This window comes from Leptopilina boulardi, unplaced genomic scaffold (genome assembly GCF_019393585.1).
Source record: "Leptopilina boulardi isolate dan_hultmark-lab unplaced genomic scaffold, ZJU_Lbou_2.1 LbouV2_325, whole genome shotgun sequence".
Lineage (NCBI taxonomy): Eukaryota > Metazoa > Arthropoda > Insecta > Hymenoptera > Figitidae > Leptopilina > Leptopilina boulardi.
The window spans coordinates 1,908,892-1,921,706 of NW_026137891.1; positions in this window are offsets into that span (position 1 = coordinate 1,908,892).

Here is a 12,815-nt window from a genome sequence, read left to right on the forward strand (position 1 = left end):
AAAAAAAAAACAAAATATATAATAATACAATAAATATAATAAAAATAAATTAAATTAATAATTTATAAGAAAAAAAAAATATATATATATATACAATTATAATGATAGCAAACAAGTTTGCTGACAAAATTGTATTGCAAAAAAAATTGGATCGTTAATGTTTTTCAAAATTTATTTTTTCAAAATATAAAAAAAAATCTAATTTTTCATCGTTATTTACTTTAGTGGAAAATTATATATTATCTAGATTTTAGTGTATTGTAAAAAGTAATTTTTTTCTTCTATTGAAAAAAATTTATTTGATTCAAATAATCGATTACTTGACAGGGAAAAAATGTTTCACCTGAAACAGCAATGAGTTTCACTGCGACAGGGATATGTTTTTACTAAAATCAGGAAAATTTTTCTTATTCTAGAAAAATAATTCGCTGTTCCAGATAAATTTTTTCTCTTGACTATTAGATAAATATTTATTTGTAATTTTTTTTTTAGATTTAGATTTAGATTTTGATATTTGTTTCAAATAAAAAAATTATTGGTCCAAATACAATTTAATTCAAATAAAAATAATCTGGTTCAAGTAAATATTTATTTGATAATAGTCAAAATTATTTTGAATCAAATAAATTTATTTTTAGTATTTAAAAAGAATAAATAAAATTTAATAATTAATTTCACATTACTTTAATGTAATTTGAATTTAAAAAAGCAAAAATACAATTGTCTTAGCAAACTGAAATTGAAATTTCGAAAAAAATAGTCTATAGTTGTAGGTATTAATAAATTTTAGTCACTTATTGGGATTGTGCATTATAAAATTTTCTTGGCAAATAAATAAAATTTAAAAAAACGAATTCGTAACATTTTTCTATTTTAAAAAATAAAAATAAAATATATAAAAAAAAAAAGTTCAAAACTGGGAAAAGTGAGGAAAAAAGGATATTGAAGAAAAATATGGGAAACACTTTTTTTTTTTTTTTATTAACTAGAATAATTTATTTTTTCACAGTAGAAAAAGGAGAATGTATCTTAAACTCATGGACTGCATTGTACTCATATATATACAATTACATACAATCCTCGATCGAATGTTACACATAAATTCATCATAAATTGATTTCTTTTTCCATTGTCCTTGGGCATTTGTAGAATATCTAAATAAAGTTCTTGTTTTTTGAATTTTTCAAAAATCAATCACTGATTTCAATTCAATCGTTTGAAAAAAATAATTACACAACAAAAAAAAATGTATTATAATATAATCAACGATTTTACAATATACAAAATTTCTATATTTCACAAATAGAGTGTGAGGAATTAGAAATAGAAAAAAATTTAAAACAAAAGGAAGAGAATAAACTAGAGACAAAATATAAAAATTCAAAATTTTTTTTTGGATTAAATTAAATCTAATGAAAATAATATTTAATATAGGAAATAATCGATCAAAAAAATAATTTACAATTATCGTCCAAAAAAATGCAGTGATAAATGAAAAATAATTAATCAAATTTTGATTTCTCAAGTGCCATTTTTTTTTTGTATTGAAGAAAAAAAAATTTTTTTTTTTTCGAATTGGACTATGGAAATCAGAGTTATATGATTCTTGTGTAAGCATTCACAAAGGCCAAAGTACATAATAAGTAAAGCTAGAAAGAAAAACAAAATACGGACAATCGTCTGGATTTTCGGATTTAAAAAAAAAAATTGATTTTTTTTTTTTGTCGAGCGATACTAATTAGTGTACATATAATTGTATATGATTTAAAAACGTTTTCCTTCTTCTCTTTTTTTTTTTGCTCTTCTACTACTTAAATGCTTATTAAATCGTTTTGCACAATTCTTTTTTTTATCTGGCTTTTTTTTTTAATCATTTCGCTTTAGCATCTAAACACATATTTAAACTTTAAGAATCCCTTTTGTCTTTGTTTTTTTTTTTGTATGTCTCTTTCGAAAATGAATTTTACACACATTGGTTCGAAAAAATTGTTTTTTTGCCTTCGAAATAAATTGGTCGATCGATTTTTTTTTTTGGAATTTGAAACCGAAATTAATTAATTTTGAATATCGATCGGACGTGCTTCGCTTCTGTAGTGAGGAATCGTCTCGCTCATCTCATCGTGACAATTTTGGAAAGTCGATATTTGTGATGAGAAGGCGTTACAAACGCATGTGCCTCGACGCTAAGAAAGCGTATTTTTTTTTTTTTTTTTTTTGAGCGTTTTTGAAAAAAAAAAATCGCTCTGGTTTTTTTTTTTTTATTTTTAATGAATGTGAAGAAAGAAAGAAAAAACACAACGGCAATCTACTTATTACCTTTCTAGGTATTTAACGCTAATTATGTAAAGGACAAAAATCTAACAGATTTCGGAATAATAACAAAGTCGTCGTATTCACAAATTAGGTTCGAAAAAAAAAATTTTTTTTTTTTACTAAAATCACATTTTATCGAACCACTGTAAATACAACGAAATATAACAGGTTTTCGGCTTTGACGTATTAACGAATTTTCAATGAAAAAAAAAAACTGGAAATTTTTTTTTCCAATTTTTTTAAAAAAAGAGGAATTGAAAATTCTCAGATGGAACTATTTACATTTTTTTTTGTTTTTTTTTTTTCAAGAGCTAACGTCGAAAAAAACTATATTTTTTCGAAGTTACCTATTGGAAAAAAAATTTACGTCGAAGCTCGCGAACACAATTCATTCTTAATAATTGTTCTATCATCACTATTTATGTATTTCACTTCAACTATTCATTTTTTTTTTTTCTGTGTGACAGTTTTTTCTTTTTCCAGGTGTTTTTTTCGAATTTTTTTTAACAATATTAACTAACTGAACAAATATAATAAAAAAAAACAAGTACCAATTTTTTTTTTCAGCTTTTTGATATAAAAATCTATACGGAATTGAAAAAAAAAAATAAAACACTTAACGAAACTAGCGAAGAAAATAAAGGGGGAATTTTTTTATAAAAAATTGTGGGGGTGTCATAAATAACGTACAGCGATATTTTGTTAATATATAGGCAGGTTTTGGGCTACTATTGCAATTTTACTTTTTTTTTATATATAAAAAATCTGTACATTCTTGAAATGAATATATTTGTATTTTATAGTAATATTAAAAAATCACTATGTACGATTTAATAGACGGCCCTGTGTCAAAAAAAATACTTATTTTTCTAGAAAATTTATTTTCTATTAGCTATTTAAAAAAAAAAAAATATTACGAGGTAGTTTTGTGAATACGATCACATTGCCACATTTGCGAGTGACCATCTTTGATATCGCGTAAATTTTCGGATTCACCAGCCGGGAGGAAGGAAAATTCAAAAAAAAAAATTCGTATTGAGAAAATAAGACAAAAAAATTATTTTTTCTATTTCTTTTTTTTTTTTTTATCGGCTGGTAAAACTGAATATTTTCTACGGCAATATTTATAATAAGCGATCGAAGAAGTCCTCGCAAAGGGGCAAAGGATCTTTAATTAAAATCCCTGTTCTATTGTAAATAACTATTGCACTTATGATTTGTTCATTCGGACTTTAACTGTGTTTTTTTTTTTATAATAATAATTTTTTTTAAGAAATAACATATTGTAGATATATCATTTACAAAAAAAAAAAATAAAAAAAAAAAAAAGACTCCCATTTTCACATCTTCGCTCTATTTCGCTCAGCGTTGAGTGATAAAAGCGATAAAATATACATATATGAAGTATATATAAGGTAAATATATTTTTTATTATATTTCTTGTACTGTACGTGTATTTGTCTGTGTGTCTGTGTGTTAGTGTATTTTTTTTTTTTAAGCGAGAAAATTATAAAAATTTCTTTCTTTTTTTCTTCGATATTTTATCTATCTATAATTAGTGCACGTACGAATTTTCAAACCAATTTATCGAAAATTTCAGGATTCCTAGAGTAAGAGTCATTCCCTCCAGAAAATTTTTTTTTTTTTTTTTATGGAAAGAAAGTGAAAAATTTTTAAATTTTGTATCTGGAGGGAAGTCACTTGTTATCAATCCTTAATGTCTATTTTAATTTTTTTTAATTTTTAAATGCTTCGTGTACTTAATAATGATTATCCGTATATCTATATATTCAGTAACCGTTAAACATTATCCACTAAAAGACACCGTATCCGTTTTGTCTAGAATTTTAATATATATGTTTTTTTTTTTTTGTACGAAACGGAGGCTAAGAAAGAGAAGTAAAAAGAGAGATTTTTTTTCCCTTTAATTTTGTCATTTACCAAAAATTAATTTTTCCAAATTTTTTTTTTATGAAATCTCTCTCTATTTCACTTTCTTTGACCGTGCAAAAAAAATTTTTTATTTTATTTATCCTTGTGAAAAACGATAGCCTATACGTGAACGTCTCTTTCTTATATCAACGCAAATTACGAAAAATCCGTAACACCGATTTTACTTTGAAGAAACGCGTTTTTTAATCACACGTCACTGAATTATTTCCTTTTTTTTTTTTTTTTGGCGAATTAATTCCCATTATTTATCGAATAGACTTTTAATTATCATTCATCAAAAAGACACAAAAAGTAGTAGTAAGTAGTAAGTAAGTAAGTAGTATTTTTTATAGTAGAAGCACTAGCAGTAGAAATTGTAATATTAGTTAGTCGTATAGTAGAACGAGTTTATTGTTTGATAAAGTAGCGATTAAAGTAAACTAAAAGTATTTATAGATGAAAAATAAAGGATTTAATTATGGCGAAAAATTATTATTATTATCATTATATTCGTAAATACGAAACTCGTCGCGAAATTATTTTTTCAATTTTTTTTTTCTGATTTTTACATTTTAATAATGAAAATTGTTTGTTGCACATTGAAAATTCTATTTAAATTAAAAAATTTCTTTTAAATTTGAAATTTATTTTTTTATTAAAATTATATTTTTATGGAAAATTATTTTTTATTCAATTATTTTTATGGAAAACTATTTTTATGGAAAATTATTTTTTATTCAATTATTTTTATGGAAAATTATTTTTTATTCAATTATTTTTATTCAAAAAATTATTTTTTATTAAATTTAATTTTATTCAAAAATATTTTCATTCAAAATTATTTTTATTCAAAATATTTTCATTACAATTATTTTTACTGAAAATAGTTCTACTGAAAATATTTTTATTAAAAGTATTTTTTATTGAAATTATTTTTTATTCAATTTTTTTTTTATTCAAATTAATTTTATTGAAATTATTTTTTATTCAATTTTTTTTTATTCAAATTAATTTTATTGAAATTATTTTTATTCCAAATTATTTTTTATTCAAATTAATTTTACTCAAATTATTTTTTATTCTAATCACTTTTTATTCAAATTAATTTTATTCAAATTAATATTTTATTTAAATCACTTTTTATTCAAATTAATTTTATTGAATCAATTTTTTATTTAAATCACTGAAAATACTGAAAATACTGAAATAAAATTAATTTTATTCAAAAATATTTTCATTCAAAATTATTTTTATTCAAAATATTTTCATTAAAATTATTTTTACTGAAAATAGTTCTACTGAAAATATTTTTATTAAAAGTATTTTTTATTGAAATTATTTTTATTGAAATTATTTTGTATTTAAATTTAAATTTAAAATTAATTTTATTCAAATTATTTTTTATTCGAATCATTTTTTATTCAAATTATTTTTAATTCAAAGTATTTTTCCATTTTTCAATAAAAGTATTTTTAATTCAAAGTAAACTGATTTTTTTTTTCAAAAGCAATACAATTTGAAAACATATTTTTCATTTTCAAAAATAAAACAATTTTCATTCGTTACAAAAAAAAAATTTATCCAAATTTTCATTTTTTTTTCTCTTCTGGTATTTTTTTTGTGAATTTTTCAAAATCTGAATTTGTTAAACGTTCGAACGAGTTCCGGAAAAAAAAATGTAGAAAGGAAAAAAATTAAAAAATAATATAATTGTAGCAAGTGCGAAACAAAAAAAAAATGCAAGCGCGGAGGTTGGACTCCGTCGGCAATGCGCGTAACTATAAAAAAATCTTAAGTATCATGATTACGTATAAAAAAAAAAAAAAAAAAATTGATTAAAGTGTCATTCAAATTGACGTCGTGTCAATTCTCTCGATTATTTATTATTATATTGGATTTATTTCTCGTATGCATGCAAATCGTCATTAAACGTATATCCTCTATATATTTAAATTGTGATGCCAACAGTCCCAGTGTTGTACTAGGACATATCTTCACGCGCGCCTTTTCGGTTTTTTTTCTTTTTCTTATTTTTTTTTTCTCCTCCTCTTTTTTTTCTAATTCGATTCTGATCGCTTGTCAGTATCCCTCGTCTCGATGGCTGATTACGCGCTTTTTTTTTTTTTTTTTTTTTCAAAAACCAATTTTTTATGCATGAAAAAGCCGAATAGAATGCGCGTTTTGAGCGGGTTTTTTTTTTCTTTTATTTTATTCTCCCGATTTTCGGCTTTTTTTAACAAGAAAAGTTTAAATATACAACACACACTGAAAATGAAAAAAAAAATTTTTTTTTTGAAAAATATTACTCATTTCTACTGAGAATATATATTTTTTTTTGGGGGGTTGCGATTTTATTGAGACAACTTTTGTTCTCGATTTTCCCGGAGGGAGAAAATGTAAAAACTTGTTGAGGTAGTAATCTTCTACTCTGAATGCTTCAAAATTACTCATTTACATTTTTTTTTTTAGTGTGCTTAATTTAAAACGCGCCTCGTTTTCCCAGACTCGCGGATTATTAATTTTGGGTTTTAGTATTATAAAAAAAACGCTTTAGAAAAAAATGGCAGTTATTTGATAAAAAGCGTTTTTTCGAAAAAAAAAATTCAAAATACCGTTAACATATATATATATATTTTTTTAATTCTCGCTATTGTTTTCATTAATGCCAGTTGCGGATTTTTAAGGTCACCTTCGGCAAGATCGAAGCGCTAGAGTAAATATTAAGAATTATATAATATACCGGCTATACAATCTGCTTATTTTTTTTATGTGTATTTTGTGTTTTTTTTTTTTCCTTTTTTTTTTTTTAGTGTATATAATTAAATGCTTGTGTAAATATATATTTATATATATATTTATGTCATATAGATACATAAATAAATATGTACAAAAAACAAAAAACAAAAAAAAAAAAAAATATTGTGTAGAGAATAAGTTACGTACCCGCGCGGATTTCTGATAATGCCCATCATCGGCAACAAGATAATAATAATAATAATAGATAATATTAATAAAAACACCTTCAACGCAACATGTATCACTAAAACACATTTATACTTTTTCATTTATTCTTCAGTCATTCGATAAAAAAAAAAAAAAAAAAGAAAAAAAAATAACAGAACATTTAAGAATTCTTTTCAAAAAAAATTTTCTATTTCTCCTATTTGAAAAGAAATTTTTTCCAAATAGGAAAAAATTATAGAGAAATTATTTTTTCGAATTCTTAAAATTACAGCCTCAATCATTCGTCTTAAGTTCTAGCTGCTGCCATCTTAGACTATTTTTATCAACGCGTTTCTTTTTTTTTGATATATTATCAACAACAATGCCCAACTGTCTTGAATAAGGCCCTCGATCTTGACCATATTCTGATCTCTATTCTTCATTTTCTTTTTTTTTTTAACAACTTTTTTTGAACAGAAATTAATTGTTTTTTTTTTCTTTTTCAGAGTCAGAATAGGGCGTCAAGCTTTGAAAAAAAAATTCACGATTCATTTTTCTACCCTGCTTTGAATCGAAAACTAATACTAAAGCCCAAAATGAATGACCCAATTCTAGCGCATCCTATTCCTATATTACTATCAATCTATTATTAACTAGTATGTCTTCCGGTTTCGTATATTGAAATCGGCGATATTTAGACAGAATCTTTCCGCGTGTGTATATGGGGTGAAATCCCTGTTTTTTTTTTGTATTTATATATATATTTTTTATTATATATAATCTGTGCGCTGGAGTGCAGACAGTGGCTCTTTAGAATATTTTCTTTTTTTTTTCTTTTAAACTGGCACTCGTGAATTTCCGTGTTTTTTTTTCTGTTGTAGAAAATGTCACTTTTTTCTATAACTCAAATTTCGATTTTTAAAATCTTACAAAATTTCAAAATATAATAATTTTCGAATAGAAAAAAAATTATTTTATTTTGAATTTAATTTTCCTTTTTTGGGAATTTTTTTTTTAAATTTTGTTTCAAGAAGCTTTTCTTTTTATCGAATATATTTCGAAAAAATTTCGAAAATACATTTCTAAATTTCTTTAATAAAAGAGTAAATCAAAATTAGAATTTTTTTTTTTGGGATTAATTTCAAAAATTCATTTCCAATATTGATTAACATATTTAGAGAACAAAAAAAATCTTAATTGATTTACAAAGAAGAAAAAACAAAATTAAATTTCTGAATTATTAAAATTAAATAATTAAAATTATTTCTGAAAAATAATTTTTCATTTTCAAAAATTAATTTACGTATTTAAAACAAAAAATAAAATTTTCATAATTTATTTTTGCATATAGAAATATGAAATTAAATCCGAAAAATAATTTTCTTAATTAATTTTGCATAGAAAAATGAAATTAAATCAGAAAAATAATTTTCTTAATTGATTTTGCATAGAAAAATGAAATTAAATCCGGAAAATAATTTTCTTAATTGATTTTTCATAAAAAAATAGAATTAAATCCGAAAAATAATTTTCTCAGTTGATTTTGTATAGAAAAATGAAATTAAATCAGAAAAATAATTTTCTTAATTCATTTTCAAAAATTGATTTACAAATTTCATAAAATAAAAAAATTCTTAATTCATTTACACAAAGAAATTGAATCCAAAAAATAATTTTCTAAATTCATTGCCAAATAATGCCAAATTGATTTACAAATTTCTGTACTTAATTTTGAATATTAAAAATTGCAAATAAAATTAAATTTTCGAATTTATTTCCATTTTTCAGTTTATTTCTAATCTTAATTTATATTCAGAATAGTCAAAAATTCGTTTCCCAAAATTTTTTTAAAAAAGAAATTTTACTTTACAATTTAATTTTCGAATTAGAAGTTAAAATTTTTCCCATCCGAAAAAAAAGATCACAAACCAAAAATTCAAATTAGAAAAAAGATAACAATTTGAAAACACGGAAACTGTCTTGATTTTTCATGTCAATATTGTAAGACAGCAGAATTTGTCAAGTGTGACATTCTGTAAAACTGCTATTTGGAGTAGTTTTCTTTTTTTTTTGTCATTATCGGACTCTGGGAAGTCAGTTTTCACCATGGAGTCCCGGAAATGCGAGTGTGTTTTTTTTTTTTTTTTGCAGCCGTGTAATTCTGGTTGCTTGTGAATTCTTTTTTTTTATTATACATATATTATTATATATATATATATAATAAAGCATGCGAATCGCGTCGTGCGATTTTATAAATCGGTTATAGATCTTGATCAAAGTGCATTGTTTTGCTCGTTTTCATTTTTTTTTTTTTTTTAAACATTTGCCATTAATCTTTCTCTTTTCTCCTATATGTGGTAAATACGTTTATTTTCTTTTCACATTTTTTTTTATGTTTCCCTTTAAAAATTTGTTTTTTCAAAAAATTTGATTTTTTTTTTCGAACGGATTGCCGTTATCGACCCTGAGAATTGCGACCAAAAAAAAATTTTTACTTTTATTTGAGAATTTTTTTCTCATTGAACTATATATGAAGATGCAGAGTTTTTTTTTTTGATTTTATTTTCCAAAAAGAAATTTGTTCTAAGAATTTCCCCACGATTAAAAATACACTCTAGACTAATTATTTAATTTAGTTTAATTAATCGAATTTGTACATTTGTTGCTGTCGGTATAACCGAACTGTTTTTTTTTTTTTTTAAATTCTAATTCATCAATAATAAACTTTAAAATACTATTAAGTTATTATTATAATAATTATATTAATAATTTCTATGCACCTCCATTTTTTGTTATTCTCTTAATTTGTACATTTCTCTCGATCGTGCGGGCGGGTTTTTTTTTTCAATTTTTTCTTTTTTCAATCAAAAATGCGTGTCTGTTTTTTTTCTACCTTTATGAAGTGAAATGGAGTCGGCAGAAGAGTTTTCCCTTTTCTTTTTTTTTAAAAATAATTTCCCTTTTTTTTTGAACGATTTTTGAAAGACATCCGATCCCGAGTGCGATCAGCCTTTTGTGTCTTTTTTTTTTAGAGTCTTGAGAACTGCGAGCGATCAACAAAGTCTTAGGGTTGTAAACTCGTCGTCTGACTCGGAAATTAAATCCTGAAAATAACCAAAAGAGCGTCAAAAGTTTTTTTTTCGAAGTGTTTTCTTTTTTTCTTTTTTTTAGGCTAATTTTGAATTTCAGCGATACTTCTGTTTTGTTTCACCTGGTCAAATGTGGAAAAATTTGACGACAGGTGCAAAAGGGGTAGGGGGTGCTTTTTTGGGTTGGATGGCGGTATTTTTTTCACGAAATTATTCATTGCGTTGATTTATCGCCATCGCGAACATAACTGAAAGAGCAATCATCTCGCATTTAGTGCTGCTTTGTTACTGGCCTCCTTTCCCACTCACTTGGCATTTGATTAAAAAGAATTTTCCAAAAATGTAACTTTTTTTTTTCTCTAAAGATACAGCTTCCAAAAAAGAATTTTTCAAAAATCTTCCTTGCCAAGTGGTTGAGGAGAGGTGGAAGGTTTTGGTCGTTTCGATGCATTTTTTGTCGGAATTTTGATAGGCAGGTCGAAAGTACTAAAAGAATGTATTGATATTTGTGTTTTTTGATATAAAAATGCCTCCATTGAGATTTAGAATTTGAACGATTTAGCGTAAACTAGTTATCCATTTTTCATACTGTGTTTTGATAAATCCGCTTTTTTTTTTTTTTTTTTTTTTGAGATCCATATTTTAATCCCTTGGCACTTTCGCTTTTATCTCTTCATCTTCATTTTATTTATTTATTTATTATTATTTATTTATTTTTTTTTTAAATATTTACGCTTTGATATAATAATAATTCGAATGCGATTCAAATTAACAAATGGTCGTCGATGTTTAATTAAGAAAAACAATGAAAGATTCACAGCATCACATAAAACTGTGAGTTGAATTCTTTCATTGGCTCGCAAAATTTAATTGAAATATTTATTTTTTAAAAAAAACGACAACCATTGAAAAATTGAATTGCTATCGTATCATTGAAATATATTAAATATATTATACAATTTATATCCGACTAAAATCTTCTATAATTTTTTTTTCTCTTTCTTTCATATGGCGACACAGTCCAAAAAGCTGCGCGCGACCATTAAACTTTTTTTTTTTGCCCTCTCATTTTTTTTTTGCGAAATACCAGTTCGCTTCTTTTTTTTTTATTTTTCGCCTCTTTTTTTCTCTCCCTTTTTACATAAAAAAATTTTTTTTCACCTCCCTTTTTTTAATTTAAACCTTCCTCACACTCTACCACCTACTCCTTTAATATCGTTAAAATTCATTAAGTTATTAAAAAACATCTAACAAAAAAATTAAAAAAAAAATAAAAAAAAAAAAAAAAAAAAAAATTGAAAAAGAAAGATTTTTTAGATCTTTCCAACAATGTATCAAAAATAAACTTATATTCATATTTTTTTTCTTCTCTCTATCCTCTTCTTATTTTTCTGAGAGGGATGGACCAGAGAAGAGAAGAATAAGGGGGAGCGAGGATTCAAAAGAGAAAAACAAGAAAAGAGAAGAAACGATTCTCTTCAATTCTTCCTTTCTTCCTTTCTCTTTTATTTTTTTTTTTAAATTTTCTCTCTCTTTCTCTCGTCCCATTCACTCTCAAACCTAATCATACACACGTTCAAAAAATTTTTTTCGCCCGCTTACAGACGCGACTTAATTTCTTTGACTTTTTTTTTTCTTCTTTAAACTCGTATATCTTTGTACTTTTTTTTGTTTTTAAACGCGAATGCCGTGAAAAGAGTTATCCAACGATTAATTCGTCAGATTATTGACGAATTCCAAAAAGGTATTCGTTTATTGGAAAATTCCGAGTGCTCCATTAAAAAAAAAAAATGTACAAAAAAATCTTTTGAAAAATTATTTTAGAAAAATATTTTTTCAAAAGATTAGTGGTAATTTTTTTTTTTCATGAGAAAAATAAATTTCTTTCAGGGGGGGGTGGGAGCAGCAATTACATTTTGTCAGTCCGATATTTTTAATAACTTTTGATCAACACCAAAAATTTCAAATCTCTCACGATTTTCAATAAAATATTGCTTATTTTTAAATTGGAGAAAATAATTTTTAAAATTAATTTTGTCTAGCAAAAAAAATTTTTTTTTTTTTCCCCTTTTGAGAGCAATTTGAGAGATTTGAATTTTTGGGAGTCTAGAAATCTCAATACTAGAATACAAAAGTTCTCTTTGTCTTACTCAACTTTTCCTTTCTTTCTTTCTTTTTTTTTCTTAATGAGTAATTAATTACTTATTAATTAATAGTATTTATTCAACACACGCACACTTGCACACTATAACATCCATGGTAAAGTAAGAATCCCTGATAAAGTTTTTGCGGCTTCCTCGTACTCGTGTCGCATTTTTTCTATTAACAAAAAAAATTTTTTTTTTGTTTAGATAAAAACGCGATATAAATCGTTCCCCTCGCTCTTTGTTGTTGCAAAGGAACTTGAGGCGTTTAACACGAAAAACGTAATCGCTTCTTTGGTATTGCGTCGCGAGGGGTCGCTCTCTCACACTTTCTCTCTCTCTCTCTCATTCTCTCACTCTTTCTCTCATTGAAACAACTCCGATTTGGGTTTTT